Below are 18,496 nucleotides of genomic sequence, written 5' to 3' on the forward strand. Positions count from 1 at the left end.
TCGGCTGCAACGAAGTAAAAGGCTACATCTTTATTCTTTTACTTTTGTCCTGTTCTTTAATGTAAATGAAAATTATCAACCAACACTTATGATGAAACTGTGCTCGTTAGTCAATGATGTGAATGACTTTTTCCAGAAATGAATTGTAATCAAGCCTTTGTTCATGATCTGATTTTGTCAGATCCTGAATGAATTGCAACCACAGGTTGCCTACACATTGAGGGTTGGCAAAAATCAAAGAGAGCATTCTATCGAGCAATTGATGCTGTAGAATTTTCAATAAAGAACACTGTATACTTTAATAGTGTTTGTAAGTCATGTGCTATTTTACAACTTTGTACCAATAAAATTTGTAATAGATTTGTGTACATATATAGACATACACATTATTTCTAGAAAGCCAGGTGTTAAGCATTTACCAGCACACAGTGGGACAGAGGGTTCAGACAGAAAATGTCCAGGGGAGACCAGGAGCTCAGGGCAGAATGAGAGGGCAGTTGGTGAGGCTGGAGCACTGGGATAGACGTGTGGGGCCTTGTGAGCAGGGCTTGGGAGCCAGACACCATCCTGAGGCATTTCAGGAGCCACAAAAAGATTTTGAGTGCAAGAGAGATCCCATTGGATTTGTGTTTAGATCATGTTGACCAGTTGTGTGAAGACTGGAATATCAGGGACAGCTTTCAAGGCATTGGATTCGTGGGGGGAGGGAGAAGAGTAGCAGCAAAGTCGCAGCTCTTACTATAGACCAGGCCCTCTCTCGAGCACTTCGTATGTGTTATTACCTCCCTTTCACAGATGAGGAAACCGAGGCCCAGAGAGATTAAATAACTAGTAAGTGGCAGAGTTGAGATTTGAACCAGGAGTCTGATTTCAGAGCCTGCATTCTTAGTGACTACATGTGTTCAGACAAGAAAGACAGCAAGACTTGGAGTGATGTTTCTTAATGCGTGTATAAAGTTGATCAATATTTACAGATATGCTTGGCAGATAGGAGGAACTTGAGAAAATTCTTCAGACCCAGCAAGACTTGACTTGCTGATAACAGGGTGTGAGGAACCAGGGCCGGTGGACCTTACCAGCTCCCTTCATCCCATGGACAGTACACTGACCGGGGCTGCTCTGACCTCCTGCTCTTCCCTCTGTCCTCAGGGAGCTCCCAGTCTCAGGGACAGACTCCTGGACAGGCGCACACATGTTGGCCGGAGCCTGAATGGGCCCAGAGTGAGGCTCTTGGCTCCAGTGTACTCAAGCTCAGAGGAGCAAGAGGTGTGGATTATCATCAGCAGGAAGGGCTTCCATGTAGGTGGCTTGGGATTTGGATGGAGAGGGGAGAGAGGATGGGTCTTGCTGCCATTGTGGTTTTTCTCTTTGGGCATCTGTATTTAACAGCAGGAGTCTGACGGATACACGGCTAATTCAGCTGCAGATACACACATTTCAAAGGCCTAGAGGTGCCTTCTTGGCAGGAGTTCTGGCTCAGGGTGTGGGCAGGAGGTGAAAAGGGTGGACATGGAGTGTTGGGGGGGTACTATAGGTTGGTGGCAGGGCGGGCCCCACATGGGGTGTTGGTTCCTTGAGGCCACAGTTGTCAGCTAGGGGCTCCCCATCATGCTGGCTCAGCAGGTCCCACAGGGTGACAGATGACTCACCCTCACCTTACCATGACCCTGGTAGAGGTGGGGGGGTATGCAGAATGGAACTGTGTATTTATCCACATTGGGGGACACCCCGTGTTCCATGCTTGAGTCTGAGGGGCGTGCTCCTGGCCGATGGTGCACACAGGCCATGTGGGCTGTCCAAAGATGTGGGCCACAGGGGTAGAGGATGTGCCTCGAAGATTGGGAGGTGGTGATGGTGAACACACAGCTTTTCCAAGAGTACCTGAGCATGGGTGCAGGTGGGGGTGCAGCTTTGGAGGCTGGTGAGCCATTGGAGGAGGTGGCCTGGGTGGTGGCAGGTGAGGAAGCTCCCTGGCGATGGCTCATCGCCCATGAGGATGGCCTGGCGGGGCTAGATGATGACACCAGGCCCTCTAAATCCGTGATGATGGCGGTGGCTCCCCCAAGCTTATTCATTAAGCTCCCCACTGCAGGCCAGGGTGGTTCCCCCATCCTAACCCCAAGAAGGCACACACACACCCCTCCACAGATGACAGGCAGGCAAGAGGCAGGGAGTGTGCGCGTCCAGCTGGGGCTTCTTCTCACCCCTGATGTGGGAGGGAGACTTGAGGGTCCCAGTGACGTCTGGTCTGCTGGGGTGTGGGGCAGGTTGCCCGTGCCCCAGGTGTGTGGCTCTGTGCGCGCTGGCCCGCAGTGTACATGAGTATCCACGTCTGGGTGTGCTGGCCCTGCCCTGGCACCCGGAGCCTAGTGCCACCTTCCCATTGGTTTCCACGATCTGAGAGATGCTTGAAGTGAAGCAAGGAGACTGGGCTGGGAGCCAGGAAGCCTGAGTTCTACCCCAAGTGCTCTTAGTGACTGGAGAGGTCCCTTTATCCTCTCTGGGGCTCAAGTTGTCCTTTGTAAAAAGTGGAGGGGCCATAATCCCTATGGTGCCACCTCACAGGCTGTTGAGTGACATGGAGGTGTTTGGGAGGTCAGGAAGGCTTGGTTCTGGGGGCTTCACAAGGGGAATGCTCAATTGATTGACCAGAGGTGGAAGGCAGGGAGCAATTTCCAGAGAAATTACCTTCTGCCTTCAAAAGGGGTATTCAAACCTCTTAGAGAAGTGAGATGTTTAGAGTTCTGGGGCTGAACTTCAAAACAAATTAATGTTACAGGCCAAGACCTGCCTGTGCTGAGGCTGGGAATGTCTGTCTACTCATCCTTGCCCCTCCCAGCCCTGTTTGCCAGCTGGGGTAGGAGGTGGGGGGGTGAACAGCAGATTCCCCCCAGACTGAGGTTGGGAACAGGCTCACAGCCCTCCCCTCTCTCCTCCACCGGCCCCTCACCCCGCCGCACCCACTCCCAGCCTGCTGTCTTTCAGGCTCAAACGTCCCAACCCGAGTTCAAGCTTTTTTCATCCTGGGGCTTAGCCAGAGCAAACAGCATAAGGTCAACAAAACAAGAAAGGAAGCATCACAGGTGAGGTGGAAAAGAAAACTTGGAAGCCACAATAAAGGTGTGTGGGCTGAGCTGGAGCAAGCCGTGTGTCTCTCCTAAGAGCAAGACCCTGGGGCTAAGGCTGGCCCAGTCAGTCTCTCATTGGGTGTGGGGGGAGGGGGCTCCAGGGTGGCGCTCCCAGAGGATTCAAGCCCAAGGAGTTAGCTTAGGCCGCCAGCAAGGGCCGCTAATGCCGTGTCTCATGTATCCCGTTAAAAGGGTGTGATTGGGAGGGGGACAGAGTTAGACACCCCCTCTCCCTCCAAACCCCACTGAACCCTAGGCTAGGCTGCCTCGGCTGCTGTGGAAAGCACCTCAGAGGCTAACTGGGGGCAGGGATGTGGGAGGAGCAGGAGTGGAATAGGCTGGCACTGGGGCCGGAGTGAGAGCTCCTGGCTGTTTGCCTTGCCTGGTTGTTTGCCCCAGGGCTCACTCAGGGTCTTGGAGCCATGAATTCCTGGGGATGCCCAAGACTTCCCCTCATCCCCTCACACCCACAGGCATAGTCGCCCTCCCTGACAGCCTAATTTCTCTTCCACTCAGGGCAGGGGGAGCTCTGTTCCCTCAATGTACATTTATTGTGCACCTGTTCTGCATGGCACGCTATGCAGGCCAGGGCATCCCCAGAAGGCTGCCTGCCCAACACCCCCTGACACCTGGATCTCCCTCTTCTCAGAGAGATGGCCATCTGTAGATCCAGCCAGCGAGTGCCTAGGGCAAGTCCCGATCCCTCCCCTGGGTTGAGAGGTGGAGGGTGGCAACCAGGAAGTCACGTCCTGGTGAGAACTTAAAGGCCGAGCTTTAATGGGAAGGGCTGGCTGGAGCAACTTGAGATCTGGGTAGAAGTCTGCAGGCTTTGGCCCTGGAGTCAGACAAGAGTCAATAAGGGCAGAAGGGATGGGGTGCAGGGTCCCATTCCTCAAAGAGACATCCTCTCTACCACAGAGTGTTTACTCTCCAGCAGGGACTCACCACCAACTTGGTCTATTCTGTCAACCACCCTGCCAGATAAGGACTCCATCATACAGAGGAAGAGACCCAATTAAATATCTTGCTCAGATGTACCCAGTACCAATTAGGAAGCCAAACTGGGTACAAGCTCAGGACTGCTGGCTATGAAGTCTGAGTTATGAACCACAACTCACCAGCTGGATAGGGGGAACCACCCCTGAACAGCCAAACCCCACACCAGCCCCACGCTCAGACTCTCAGCCAGGAGGTCCGTGGGTTTTCCACTGCCTCGTTCTGCCGCCATCTCACTCTTTCATCTTCTCATGAAGCATCCCTCTTTCTGACTCCCCTCTTTGCTCTGATTAACTCAGTAACTGAGCTCAGTTCAGTTCAGTTCAGTTGCTCAGTCATGTCCGACTCTGCGACCCCATGAATCGCAGCATGCCAGGCCTCCCTGTCCATCACTGACTCCCGGAGTTTACTCAAACTCATGTCCATTGAGTCGGGGATGCCATCCAGCCATCTCATCCTCTGTCATCCCCTTCTCCTTCTGCCCCAATCCCTCCCGGCATCAGGGTCTTTTCCAGTGAGTCAGCTCTTTGCATCAGGTGGCCAAAGTATTGGAGTTTCAGCTTCAGCATCAGTCCTTCCAATGAACACCCAGGACTGGTCTCCTTTAGGATGGATTGATTGGATCTCCTTGCAGTCCAAGGGACTCTCAAGAGTCTTCTCCAACACCACAGTTCAAAAGCATCAATTTTTCGGCACTCAGGTTTCTTCACAGTCCAACTTTTATATCCATACATGACCACTGGAAAAACCATAGCCTTGACCAGACGGACCTTTGTTGGCAATGTAATGTCTCTGCTTTTTAATATGCTATGTAGGTTGGTCATAACTTTCCTTCCAAGGAGTAAGCGTCTTTTAATTTCATGGCTGCAATCACCATCTGCAGTGATTTTACCAACATTAATTAAGACTCTTGTTTTCTTGTGGATTAAGAAATTGCTGCTCAGAGCTTCTCCTTTTAAATGCTTTAGTGTAAAAGGATTTTGATATTGACTCAAGCAGAAATTAAAGGATGGAACCAAAAGGCGAATGGGGAACTTAACAGTGGTGGGACCAGGCTTCCACCCTGTAGACCCACTGACTGATCAGCATCAGTAAACTTGGGGCAACTAGACATTACATGCCTCTGGATGAGGTACAGTAGGTAGCACATGGCACTGTCCACAAAGGAGTCAATCCCCCCAAATTGATCCTAAATAAAATCACACAATTGGAGCTAACTTCCTATATATTCTAAAAAAAAAAAAAAAATACAGAGAAAGGAGGAAGAGCTAAATGACCCCATAGGAAGCAAACACAAACGCACATCTGTGACTTCCTATTGAACCACATTAGCTCAACAGGGACAGCGACAGGAACAGAATGTGAACAAAACAAAGGGGAACTGCTCATGTTTAGGATGACATTTACCCCGGTTCCACATGACCTTGTTTGGAGCCTGACTCAAACAAAGCAACAAATTAAGACATTTGGAAACAATGTGGGTACTTGATAATTCCATGGAATTGTTCATTTTGTTAGGCATGGAATTGTGATTATGTAAGAAAATGTTTATAGGTTTTAGAGATGAATACTGAAGAATGCAGAAGTGAAATGACATACCAGCTGGAATGTGTTTTAAAATACTTCATAAAAAAGAAAAAGAAAAAAATCTGTGACACCAGAGTGCCAAAAGGTTGATGATTTTATGGGGTGATGGTTATATGGAGGTTCATATACTACTTTGGTAATGTTTGAAATTTTCATTTAAAATGCTTTAAAGGGGTATGGAGCCTGTTTCCAGATGTTGGGGTTGGGTATCTGATCTGGTCTGACAGCTGGAAACTCATCTCTGTCCAGTCCAGTGCCTCCATTTCAGCTTCTCTGACATCCGAGTAACTGGTGGGTAGCCTTGTTTGGAACTGAAATACAGTGTGTGGTCCTCAAGATGGCCCTCTGGGTCAGCCTCACCAGGCATAGATGGCCCCTCTTCCAACTCCACTCTCTGTAATCAGTGAAGCCTTCCTGCCCTCCATCCTTACCTCTCCTGCCATGGAAACCTGTCCAATGACGTCCAGTCTTGGGACTGAGGGATATCAGGAGGAGAGCTCAGAGTTGTGGGCATAAGGAGGGCCCCTGGTCCTGTTACAGTGGGGCGGGAAGGTGAGGGTGGAGCTGCTGCCCCCAGTCAGATGAGATGGGACAGGGCACAGAAGGCGAGACCAGCTCTCTGGGTTCCCTCCTTGGTATGGGACAGGGCAACAGAGACACCCAGACAATCACCAGAGCTGAGCACGCTGTAGTTTGTCCCCAACCTCTGCTGACTCTTCTAGATTTACTCATCCACATGTCCTCATTTCCTTCCTGCAGTTCCATCCGATGGCAAAGCCAGCTACCGTCTTATCAAACAACCCCTCCTGCAGTCAGCGCTGCTAATTCTGCATTGAGGGGATGGTGGTCCTCCATCCTTGTCTCCCCATCCTTGTCTCTCCCATGTAGAGATGCGTTAGGGCATCCTCAGGCTGGGTAAGAAGCCAGGACATCTGGACTTGACACACCCTGAACCCTGGGCTATGCCAACAGCAGAAGAGACTGTGTCTGCCTGCTCAGTCCAGTCTGGCTCAGCAGGGGGCCAGCATGGGCGTGGGAGGACCCTCCTTTGATTCTGGGAGAGGCCCAGGAACTAAAAAGGCCCCATCCTGGCAGGGGAACCCCTGTGTTCCATCAAGACTTCCTGTGCTCAATGCTTATGGCTGCCTGGACCCAAGTCTCTGCCCATGGAGACCTCTGCACTGGCCCCGTGGGCGATCACTGTGTTCCTGGAAGGTTGTAAATCAGACCCCACCTTCCCGCAGGCTGGCACGGTCATGGCAAAGCTGCTTTCCTGCTAAAGAGGGGCACCTTGGGAGCATTTGCTCAGGGCCTCTATTCCCTGTTTCTCCTCAGAGGAAGGTCTATGTGTTGGGGGCCTCAGGATTTGGGCAGAGATGTTGGGAGTGAGGGGATACCTCTGGGAGCAACTGACCTTGCCCATCTGGAGGGAGGTGGGGAGCCTGCTCTATTTGGGGAGCCACTAGAGTGAGTGGGGAGACGGGTAGTCACATCACACGGGTTGCCAGGGCCCCTGGGCGTGCCTCTGTTTTCAGGTTGAGCAGGAGAGTGGAGAGAGAGTAACTTGCCCTAGGATTGCTGAGATGGGCTCTTTGCCCACCCTGAGCCCCTGTTCCAGATCAGATAAAGCACGTACCTTCAGTGAGCTGCCTGCCGACAGGCACCATGCTGACGCAGGCAGGAAAATATTAACCCAGAGGAATGGGCGCATGCTCACGTGTGCAGTGATTCTGTGCGTGTGTATGTGTGTGAGAGACAGAGACAGTGTCCACAGAGAGATTTTTACATTCAAGACCAGACACAGACATGAACACACACATCAGCTCATTCACGTGTACATTCACATACATACACACATTCATATACACAAATATGCATACATACACACAATATACAAACACATATACACACATACATATACATAAATGGTTCTCACACAAGCAGATTTCTTCAGCGTCATCTCCCAACTTCTTTCTGTCAATGAGACCTCATCCTCCAGGACCTAATAGATCCAACTCATACTACAAAGAGACAGGTCTGCGCTCCATGCCTGATTTCTGATGCCAAGTTAGGCAGCCTGATGAAGGTTTTAGAGTGGAATAGACCCTGGATCAACATTCAGAAAACTAAGATCATGGCATCTGGTCTCATCACTTCATGGGAAATAGATGGGGAAACAGTGGAAACAGTGTCAGACTTTATTTTTGGGGGCTCCAAAATCACTACAGATGGTGATTGCAGCCAGGAAATTAAAAGACGCTTACTCCTTGGAAGGAAAGTTATGACCAACCTACATAGCATATTAAAAAGCAGAGACATTACTTTGCCAACAAAGGTCCATCTAGTCAAGGCTATGGTTTTTCCAGTGGTCATGTATGGATGTGAGAGTTGGACTATAAAGAAAGCTGAGTGCCAAGGAATTGATGCTTTTGAACTGTGGTGTTGGAGAAGACTCTTGAGAGTCCCTTGGACTGCAAGGAGATCCAATCAATCCATCCTAAAGGAGACCAGTCCTGGGTGTTCATTGGAAGGACTGATGCTGAAGCTGAAACTCCAATACTTTGGCCACCTCATACAAAGAGCTGACTCATTGGAAAAGACCCTGATGCTGGGAGGGATTGGGGGCAGGAGGAGAAGGGGACGACAGAGGATGAGATGACTGGATGGCATCCCCGACTCGATGGACATGAGTTTGAGTAAACTCTGGGAGTTGGTGATGGACAAGGAGGCCTGGCGTGCTGCGATTCATGGGGTCACAAAGAGTCAGACATGACTGAGCGACTGAGCTGACCTGAATTGAGATCCGGGTTTAAATCCTCGCTCCATGACTTGCAGGGTGTTTGCCCTCGGGCTAACGTCAGCACCTCCAGACCCTGTCTGCTTCAGTCTCTGCCCACTCTTTTCTGGAGGCCCACCTATGACTCTGGGAAGGAAGGATGAGAGCCTGGACTGCTGGGAGGATCTGGTCATTACAGAGTGTCAGGGTTAAAGACCATCCTGGCTCCTGCATGTGTCCCCAGTCCTCCCTAGCCCAGCCACCTGCTAGGTTCTAGCCACCTGCCAGAACTCCAGTTCTCCTAGCTTGGGTCCCTGGTCTGCTGGGAAGATCCAGATGTTCCAGGCCTGCATGATCTTAGGTAAGTTGCTTCCTTGCTCTGATCTCAGTTTCCCTACTTGAAAAATGAGTTTGAAGAGGGACACTCACCTGGGTGAGACTTACGTGTCTTTTTTGGGGAGGAGTGTCTTCTTTTTTGAGCAGTCTGAGATTTCAGAGACCAGGTTTCATCAACGTATCTATACTGTTCTCCAACTCCCTTCTCTACTCTGTCAACCAGAGCTGCTCATTTCTTCCTGACTGATACCATGGCATACCTGAATTTATACAAAGGATTCTGTGGCTCAAGAGAGTTTGGATTCCATGCTTCCAGTGCAAGGGGGCACAGGTTTGATCTCTGGTTGGAGAACTAAGTTCCCATGTGCTGCGTGGCACCATTAAAAAAAAAAAAGTCTGGAAAACAATTTGATTGAAAGCAGTTTACACAACACATTAATCAAATGACATCAGTGGAAATAAATAGTTGATTCATTTTTTTACACATCAATACTTCAGGGGCACTTGGAAGTTCAAATTAGTTTTAGTATCTTCGGGCATTTTCTTTCTCCATTCTGATTTTTAAAATTTTCTATTTGTATTTTTATTCCTGACTAGGTTCAGCCAGTTGTGTCTGCCCCATGTTATTCATAATAGAGAAGAGTTGGATACATTTAAAATCGGAGACAATTCTCTGCTGTCCAGCCATATATATGACATGGATATAGACTTACTGGAGTGGAAAAGATAATTCTTAATATATGAGTGAAGAAAGTACTTTACAAAATTTTATACAAGTTTCATTCTACTTATTGTTGACAAATTGGGCTGGGTGTGTACATGTGTGTACATTAAAAGAAAAAAAAAAGGATTAGAAAGAACCCCACCAAAATGTTTGTAGTAGTTTTCATGGAGGGAAAAATGTTCTTTTGACTTCTTTGTATTTTAGGTAATAAAAGACTTAAAAGGAGCTGAGATTTTTTTATTTGCTTTCTATTTTTTAAAAATTTCCACTCCAACGATGGACAATTATATTTGCTTGACTTGCTTGGCTATGTGTTCATAAATATTTAAATTTTCAGTTAGGTTGAACATTAATGTCCCTACTTACTAGTTCACAATGAAAGATTTTTAGTGTAATGAGTGAGAAACGGGAGGCTGATGAGCACTGGGTTATTTCCAATCTTAACGTTAATTGTTGTTCAGTCACTAAGTCAGGTCCGACTCTTTGTGACCCTGTAAACTGCAACACACCAGGCCTCCCTGTCCTTCACCATCTCCTGGAGTTTGCTCAAACTCATGCCCATTGAGTCAGTAATACCATCCAACCATCTCATTCTCTGTTGCCCCCTTCTCCTCTTGCCCTCAATCTTTCCCAGCTAATAGTTATATATAATTCACTGATTCATAATTCTGCAAAAGTATTGTACTGCAGGCAAAATTAGAATAACGGAACAATCTCTGAAAGAGGGACTAGACACCCACAGATACATCAGAGTTTGCAAAGAGTTTGCCCAGCCTCAGAGCCCCCCTTACGGCCTCTCCTCTCTCCACAGTTGAACCTTCTGCCACCTCAGCCTCCATCTCTTCAGCTGTGGCCATCCTCCCTCCCACCAGTTCACTGACGCCGGCCTCTCCTCAGCACCTGCCTCTGGGGCCATAGCCTCCTCGAGCTTTGTGCGTCCTCTTGGTAGGCTGGTGTCTGGGTTTCTATCTCCTCCTTCCTCCTACCACCTGCTCCTTCTCAGTCACCCTCCTGTCGCCAGCTTATCCTGCCCTGCCCCTTGCCCCAACCCTCGTGCTTCCCGACATTCCCATGGACTCCAAAGTAGATGCCCAGGGGCTGACACTGGTTCTCTCTCTCCAGCCTGAGCCTGGGCCCAACCATGCCTCTGCCTGCTGGAGGCTCCAAGACCTCAGGGGCCCCAGACTGACTGCTTCATGCTTCTCTTTGCTTAGAAGCCTCGGAGGGGCTTCCCAGATGGCTCAGCAGGTAAGAATCCACCTGCAATGCAGGAGACACAGGAAACCCTGTTTCAACACCTGGGTCGGGAAGATCCCCTGAAGAAGGAAATGGCAACCCATTCCAGTATTCTTGCCTGAAAGATCCCTTGGATGGAGGAACCTGGTGGGCTACAGTTCAAAGGATTTCAAAGAGTTGGACCTGACTCAACACACAAAGAGGGCCTCAGGCCCTTGGGATAAAGTCTGACTGCATGCCCTGGTGGACAAAACTCCTCATGGTCTCCCCTGCTCACTTCTCCAGCCCTCTGCAAACCACTGACAATTCCCAGAATGTGCTAGGTTTTCTCACGGTCCCACTGGGCTTCAAATGACTAAATAGAACCACTACTTCCCCATCCTTCCTCACTCACCTTAGAGGACTCAGTGTCCATGTTATGTCTTCTGGAAGATTCTTGGCCACCTCCAGGCTGGCTTAGTGGTTCCTGTATTCCCTCCACTTTATCATGGTGTATCCTAAGTCACTTGCCATTTATCTATCTCAGTGTACAGCCCAGTAAATGAGCCCAGGGCTTGATCCCTGACTCCAGCATGGATCCCGGTCTCCCTTCCTCACCAGTCCTACCCCAGCCCACCCCAACTCTGCCCATGTTCTGATCTCATCCAAGACCCCAGAGTGCCACTTTTGACTCTTACCTCACCCTGGCCTCAATAGCACACACAGGAATAAAGGCAGGTGTCAGACTTCCCTGGTGGTACAGTGGATAGGAATATGCCTGCTCATACAGGGGACAAGGGTTTGATCCCTGATCAGGGAAGATCCGACTGAAGCTCATGCGCCCAGAGCATGTGCTTCGCAGCAAGAGAAGCCACCACATGAGAAGCCTGCGCACAGCAACAAAGACTAGTCCTGCTCACTGCAACTAGAGAAAGCCTGCTCTCAGCAACGAAGACCCAGTGCAACCAAAAAATGAAATAAATAAAAAACTCTATTAAAAAAAAAAGGCAGATGTCCGCCACTACCAGGGGTGCATCTCTACCTCCCTGGAGGAAGGATTCAAGTCTGCAGAGGTGGTGAGGGGCAGAGCCTCAGTCACAGGGTTGCTGTGGTAAAGTTCATTCCTTAACGATGGTCTCTGACTGGGCAGCCGACCTCGGCCTCTCCTTACAGAGTGAGTGACCTGCTGGTCTAGGAGGGGTGGTGTGTGGGCAAGTACATGCTAAGGCGACTCAGTCATGTTTGACTCTGTGACTGCATAGACTGTAGACTGTCAGGCTCTTCTGTCCATGGGATTCTCTAGGCAAGAATACTTGAGTGAGTAGCCATGCCCTCCTCCAGGGGATCTTGCCTACCCAGGGATCGAACCTGCATTTTCTGCATTTCCTGCATTGCAGATTCTTAACCCACTGAAAGAAAGTGGCAGAAGCGTGGTGGGGTTTGGGGGGAGGGGCCGGGGAATGGGGGGAGCTGTGGCTTGGCTGGGCAAGGCAAGTTCCAGACCAGATCCGTTCTATTGGCACCCTCTAGAGGACAGTTCTATCACCTGAGTTGGCTTTGCAACCAAACCCTACACCTCCCTTCCACAATAAGGGGCTGCCAGCCTCAGAACCTTCTGGACCCGCTGCCCACCCTCCACGACTCCACCTGGCAGGTCTCCTTACAGTCTGCAGACCAGCAACCCCTCCCTTGTTTCTCAGCACCAAGTCACCTGCTCAGATCCCAGGCTGCCTGTCTTTGGAGGCTCACCCATGCCCCAGTTCCAGTACTCTTGCCTGGAAAATCCCACGGACGGAGGAGCCTGGTAGGCTGCAGTCCATGGGGTCGTGAAGAGTCGGACACGACTGAGCGACTTCACTTTCACTTTTCCCTTTCATGCATTGGAGAAGGAAATGGCAGCCCACTCCAGTGTTCTTGCCTGGAGAATCCCAGGGACGGGGGAGCCTGATGGGCTGCCATCTATGGGGTCGCACAGAGTCAGACACAACTGAAGCGACTTAGCAGCATGTCCTGGCTCCAGAGGTCCTCTCATAGATGGTGGCTGGTCCCCTGGCTGGCTCCTGACCCACCTTGGCCACCCACCTGCAGGCATGCTCTCTGGTTCAGCCTGGCTCCTTCCCAGAGGCCTTGCTTACTGTTCCCATGGGAGGTGTTTTCCTGAGGGCTGGGCCTAGCTTTCCCCTTTCGCCACTAAAATAAAATGGGGGCTCCCAGAGGACGAGGCCCAGGTTTTTTCTCCTCCCTACCAGACTAAGAACCTCCAGAGGACGAGGCTGGCTTCTACCTCCCCTCTTGGACTGAGGTTTTCCTGCAAATACGGCTTTTGTCTCTTCCCCTCAGAGTCCAGGGCCTGAGTCTCCCCTTCCTCCTTTGGGATGGAGGCTTCCTTAGGACTGACTCAGGGTCTTCTTCCCAGCCCTTCCACCTGGCTGTTGATCTTCAGAATCTTCCACCTCGAATCCCCATTCTGTGCAGTTCTCCCCACAGAGGGGGATTCAGGGGTCTCCGGAGTCTCCCCCAGCTCTGGGACCCGGGGGTGGGGGGACTTCGTCTGGTTCTGTGCTGGACTTGGCTTGGTGCACAGGCCCTTCCTCTGAGACCAAGAGGCCCAGAGCGCCCACCGGGAGCTCCGCCTCTGACCTCACAAGGGCTGTCTCAGAACCCCGTCTCCACGGCACTGTTGGCAGGAGAAGGGGTGCTATTTTGGGCAGTGTGTCTGCACTTGGCTCGAGTGACAAGGGCCAGAGCCCTGCTCCACTGACCTCTTCCCTGGAGGAGCAGAGCAGAGCAGCACTCAGGTCACCCTGAGGAGGGCTGAGAGGAGGGCTCTGGCCGGGGACACAGGGACCGCAGAGCCCTACCAGGGGCTGCAGCCAGAGCCAGAGACGGTCATGGAGGAAGCTGTCGAGGGGCTGCTGTGACTGAGCGGCCTCAAGGCAGGCAACTGGGAGCATAAGGCCCTTCAGCAGAGTGAGTTGGGTCCCAAGTAGGGCCAGGACAGGGGGCCTCCCCTGGGACTCAGGCTTTGGGGATGCCATTCCTGGGGACCACATGGGCACGGGGCGACCATGGGAGTGGCTGGGGAAGGGACCTAGCTGGGAGTTGAAGGCCTGGATATCTTCTGGTTTAGTTCTGAGTTGCTGCCTCATACAGGCACGTCACACTTTCTTTCTTGGCTTCCTTACCTGTAAATTGACTGTTGGCAGGGCCAGGGGTGGAGCAGAGATTGGGAGGATGTGTGGGGCTAGGTAGGCTGCCAGGAGGGCCTGGGATGGGAAATGAATAGAGACTGGCGACAGGGACCAGAGCGGGAGGAATGTGGATCAGAGTAGGGGCTGGATTCCTGGCTTTGCTGGGGCAGTTTCTCCCTCTGGAGAGAGGGAGGGGTTTCTGGAGCCCCTCCTGGGCCAGGGCTGAGGGTGTCTGCAGTCAGGGTGAGGTGCGGGAGCTTACACGGCAGTTAGAAGAAGGGGGGCAGAATAGGGAGCATGCAAGATGGGGAGGTCCAGGTTCACCTTCGTGCTGCAATTTTCAAGGAAAATGGGAATAAAAGGGGTGGGGGTCTTCAGGAAACGTGAGAGGGTAAACTTTGTTCTGAGGTGGGGATATGGACTAAGTGAATCTTCAGGACCTCATCCTATGTGGGGTGTATGTGTGTGCATGCACATGTGTGTGTGGGCCCATGTGTGTGTGCCCATGTGTGTGTGTGTGTGCCCATGTGTGTGTGTGCAAGAAGGAGGCAGATGAGGCCCTGGAAAGTCAGAGTTTAAGTCAGCAACAGGAGGGCTTGAGGTTAGACTGAAGGCAGTAATACCCTCCTGTGTGAGGGTGGAAATGCTTCAGGGAGCCTGTGGGCATCTCCATTGTCCAGAGCTAGGCTGCAGGCTTGGGAAGGAAGGTCAGGAGGACCTCGGCAGGGCCCTGGCCTGGGGTGCCAGGGGTCCTGAGGCCAGCAGGGGTTGGGGTGGGGCTCCAGGGCCTCTCCCTATTGGTGGAAGCACACACACCCCTCTTCCCTCCCTGCCAGCTTGGCTGGGTTGAGGTGTTGGCACTGGCAGGAGCTGTCCCTGTGGCTTTTCCCCTGGGGAGACTGAGGTCTGATGGGAATGAGGGGCCAAGTTCTGTGGCCCCCAGCCCCAGTGACCTCTCTTTGGCTTCACAGCATCTGAAAATCTCAAAGACAATATGACTCAGTCAGACAGGAAGAGGCGGTAAGCACCCCCATGTTCCCCTACCTCAGCCCTCCTATCGGGCACCCAACGCACCCCCAGGGCTCTCCTGACCCATCCTAGCTCCTCCCTCACGGCAGCTGATACACCAAGACTCCCCCCTTCCCACCCCGCTCCAGCCACGGGGCCCGGGAGAAGAGCCTCTCCCATCTGCACCTCCCTCCTTGGCCTCCATGGAGTCAAGCATGGGCTGGGCCCTGGGGTGAGGGGAGGCTCAGAAAGACCCAGATGAGGGTCAAGGGGCTGGGCAGGGGGTTCCAGCTGCCCCTACGCAGGTTGTGCTGAACTGAACTGAACTCACTACTTCCCGCCCGCTCAGGCTCAGGTCTCTTTGAGGTGAAATGAAATCCAAAGTCCTTGGAATGGCTAAGGCCCAGCCTATTCAGTGCTTGTTACTCTCTGACCTTCCCCCATCCTACCCACCCACTCTCCCCTCCTTTTCTTCCCTCCAAACATGCTCAGAGTCCTTCAGTGAACGTCCGCTCTGCCTGAAACATTCTCTCTGCAGTTTCCCGCGTGGCTTGCTCCCTCACCTCCTTCCTGTCTTTGCTCAAATGCCTCTTTCTCAATGAGGGGACCTGAATGCCCTGTTCCAAGTCCTTCCCTCTCCCTTTTCCCTGCTGTAGCTCCGGGTAGGTAGGTAGGACATATCAATACCACGCAAATATACGTACTACTTGCTTCCTTTCCTTGCTGCCGGCCAGCTCCACACGAGCATGGGTGTTGGTCTTCTTGTGTGCTCTAGGATAGACAGAACGCATGGGTCGCCTCTGTGCTGATGATGTCACTGTGCCCACTCAAGATTCTCCAAGGGCTTTGGACCCTGTTTGCAAAGACCCTCTGTTGGCCCAGACAGCTTAGCCCCAGTTGAGGACAGACTTCTTCCCACCACCCCGCTGCCTCCTGTGGTCTCAGCTCAGTCAAGGATCCCTCAGCGCTCCAACCAGAAGTCATGGCCTTGTCCTTACACATCTGTCCCCCACGCCTCACATCTAACTACCAATCTCCTAAAAAGTATAAGAGGTGCTCACTTCCACCTCCCTACACTCTCACAGCCACCACCTACCCATTCTCCCCAAGTCTCTGCTGACCTGCCCTCCTCCCATCCCCGGGGGCTGCTTGCTCTGAGGGAGTTACCCATCTCCTTATGGAAGAACCCATCCAAGGGCAGGGTTTACTTGTACCCCTTGTGCCTGACTCCTAAGTAGATGCTCAACAAACGTTTGTTAAATGGATGGATACAGGTTAGCAGCTTGAATGGTTGGCTTGAGCTTAGCTGAGCAGTTTGCAGCTGGTTGGTTGCTTAGATAATTAAATGAGTTGGCTAATAGGAGAACCAGTTAGTTGGTTAAGTTGCTAGGTTGATTAGTCAAAGGGTTGGTTGCTAAGTGGTCAGATATTTAGTTCCTTAATTAGCAAGGAAATGGTAATTGAGGCTGCCCAGAGTGATCAAGAACCCACCTGCCAATGCAGGAGACATAAGAGATTCGGGTTCAATCCCTGGGTCGGGAAGATCCTCTGGAGGAGGGCATGGCAACCCACTCCAGTATTCTTGCTTGGAGAATCCCCATGGACAGAGGAGTCTGGTGGTCTACAGTCCATAGGATCCCAAGAGTTGGACAAAACTGAAGCAACTGAGCGTGCATGCATTTAGGTAGTTACCTGGTTGATGGTTGGTTTCTTGGTTTGTAGGCTAAGTTTTCTTCAACTCCCCTACTGTGAGCTCTCTCATTTTTGCCCCTGGATGAAATGACCATTTCTGATTGGGTGACCTCCAAATGGGTATCTCTAAACCAGACCGCGTTACCAGCAGGCTCCTTCCTGGTCACCTCCATTTAGCTGTCTAGTGGGCTCCTCAGATTGCTTCAGCACACCCAGAGGTGACTCCTCATCCTCTGCCTAGACCTGCCGCTTCTCTCATGCACCTCACACACCATTGTGCTGCTCCAGCCAGAGCCGGGGCATCCCGGACTCTCCCCTCTCCATCCTCCTCTCTAATGAGACACAAATCTGTTCGTAGGACTGCCTTCCTCTGGCCACCTCCGTGCACCTTCTTGGCTCTGGCTGCCATTATCGTTCAGCCTGTCTGATTGCTCACACGTCCTCCACTCCTGCTCCCTCATTCCTGCCTCCAAGCAGGAGGCAGTGCTCCTGCCTAACTCCTCCACCCCAAGACCCTCTGGGGTCAGACTCCCTAGCGTGGGCCATGCGGCCATCTGCCCTCTCTGCCCCTCTCATGCCACTTCGCCTCCTCTCTCTGCAGCCCGTCTTTGCAGAATTCCTCTACACTTCACACATTGTCATTGCTGCAAGCCTTTGTCCAGACCATGCCAGTGCCCAGGACTTTCCCCCACCTCCCTGATGCTCCTTCATCTGACCAGCCTTCTATTCTTGACCTAAATCTCCCTTCCTCTGGGAGAGCCTCCTACTCCCACTGCTGGGTCATTTGCTTCCTCCCTGCCACCCCATAGCGTCCAGCGTTCACTTGTGGCAACACTCCTTGTTGTTGTTCAGCTGCTAAGTCGTGTCCAACTCTTTGTGACCGCTTGGACTGTAGCCCGCCAGGCTCCTCTGTCCTCCTTGCGTTGTAACACTCCTCACACTGTAAGTAATTGCTTAGTAAATTGTTCATCTTTCTAAGAGCAGGGATCATGCCAATGTTCTTTACTACAGTCCCCAAACACATTGGAGAAGGAAATGGCAGCCCAGTCCCGTGTTCCTGCCTGGAAAATCCCATGGATAGAAGACCCTGATGGGTAACAGTCCGTGGGGTTGGAGGGTTGGACAAGAGTGAGCGACTGAGCGTGCATGTGCTGAACACACTCTAGGCAGCCAGTGCATCTTTGGTTCATTGGTTTGTTGGTGGTTGTCACTTACTGAGTCCTGCTTGCTGTGTGGTGAGGAGGAAGAGGCCAGGGTCCCAGGGCTCCCTTGGTATCATTGACTTCCCACTTTGTCTGTCTCTCCTCTGCCTCTGTGTTACCTTCTGGGACGGTTCTTCTATTTTTTTGTTTTAAATAATATTTGTTTTCTTTTTCACTTTTGGTTGTGCTGGGTCTTCGTGGCTGCACAGGCTCTTCTCTAGTTGCAGCAAGCGGGGGGCTCCTCTCTAGCTGCAGTCTGTGGGCTTCTCTTGGTGCTGGCTTCTCTTGCTGCAAAGCACGGGCTCTATGATACGAAGCCTTCAGTAGTTGCGGCTCCCAGGCTCTAGAGCTGTGACACATGGGCTTAGTTGCTCAGCGGCATGTGGGATCTTCCCGGACCAGGGATCGAACCCGTGTCTCCTGCATTGGCAGGTGGATTCTTTACCACTGAGCCACCAGGGAAGCCCCCAGGACTGTTCTTGAATTCCTGCAGCCTCAGGCTCTTTCTCAGCGCCAAGGAGGCCAGTCACAGGGGCACGGGGACACCTATGGGATGCTGCATGGCAGCGGCAGCTGGGTGGGCGCACGTGGACTGACAATTCAGGCAGCGCTACATCCCCCTCCGTATGCTCAGTCCTGGG

Source organism: Dama dama, chromosome 16 (genome assembly GCF_033118175.1).
Source record: "Dama dama isolate Ldn47 chromosome 16, ASM3311817v1, whole genome shotgun sequence".
Classification (NCBI taxonomy): Eukaryota; Metazoa; Chordata; class Mammalia; order Artiodactyla; family Cervidae; genus Dama; species Dama dama.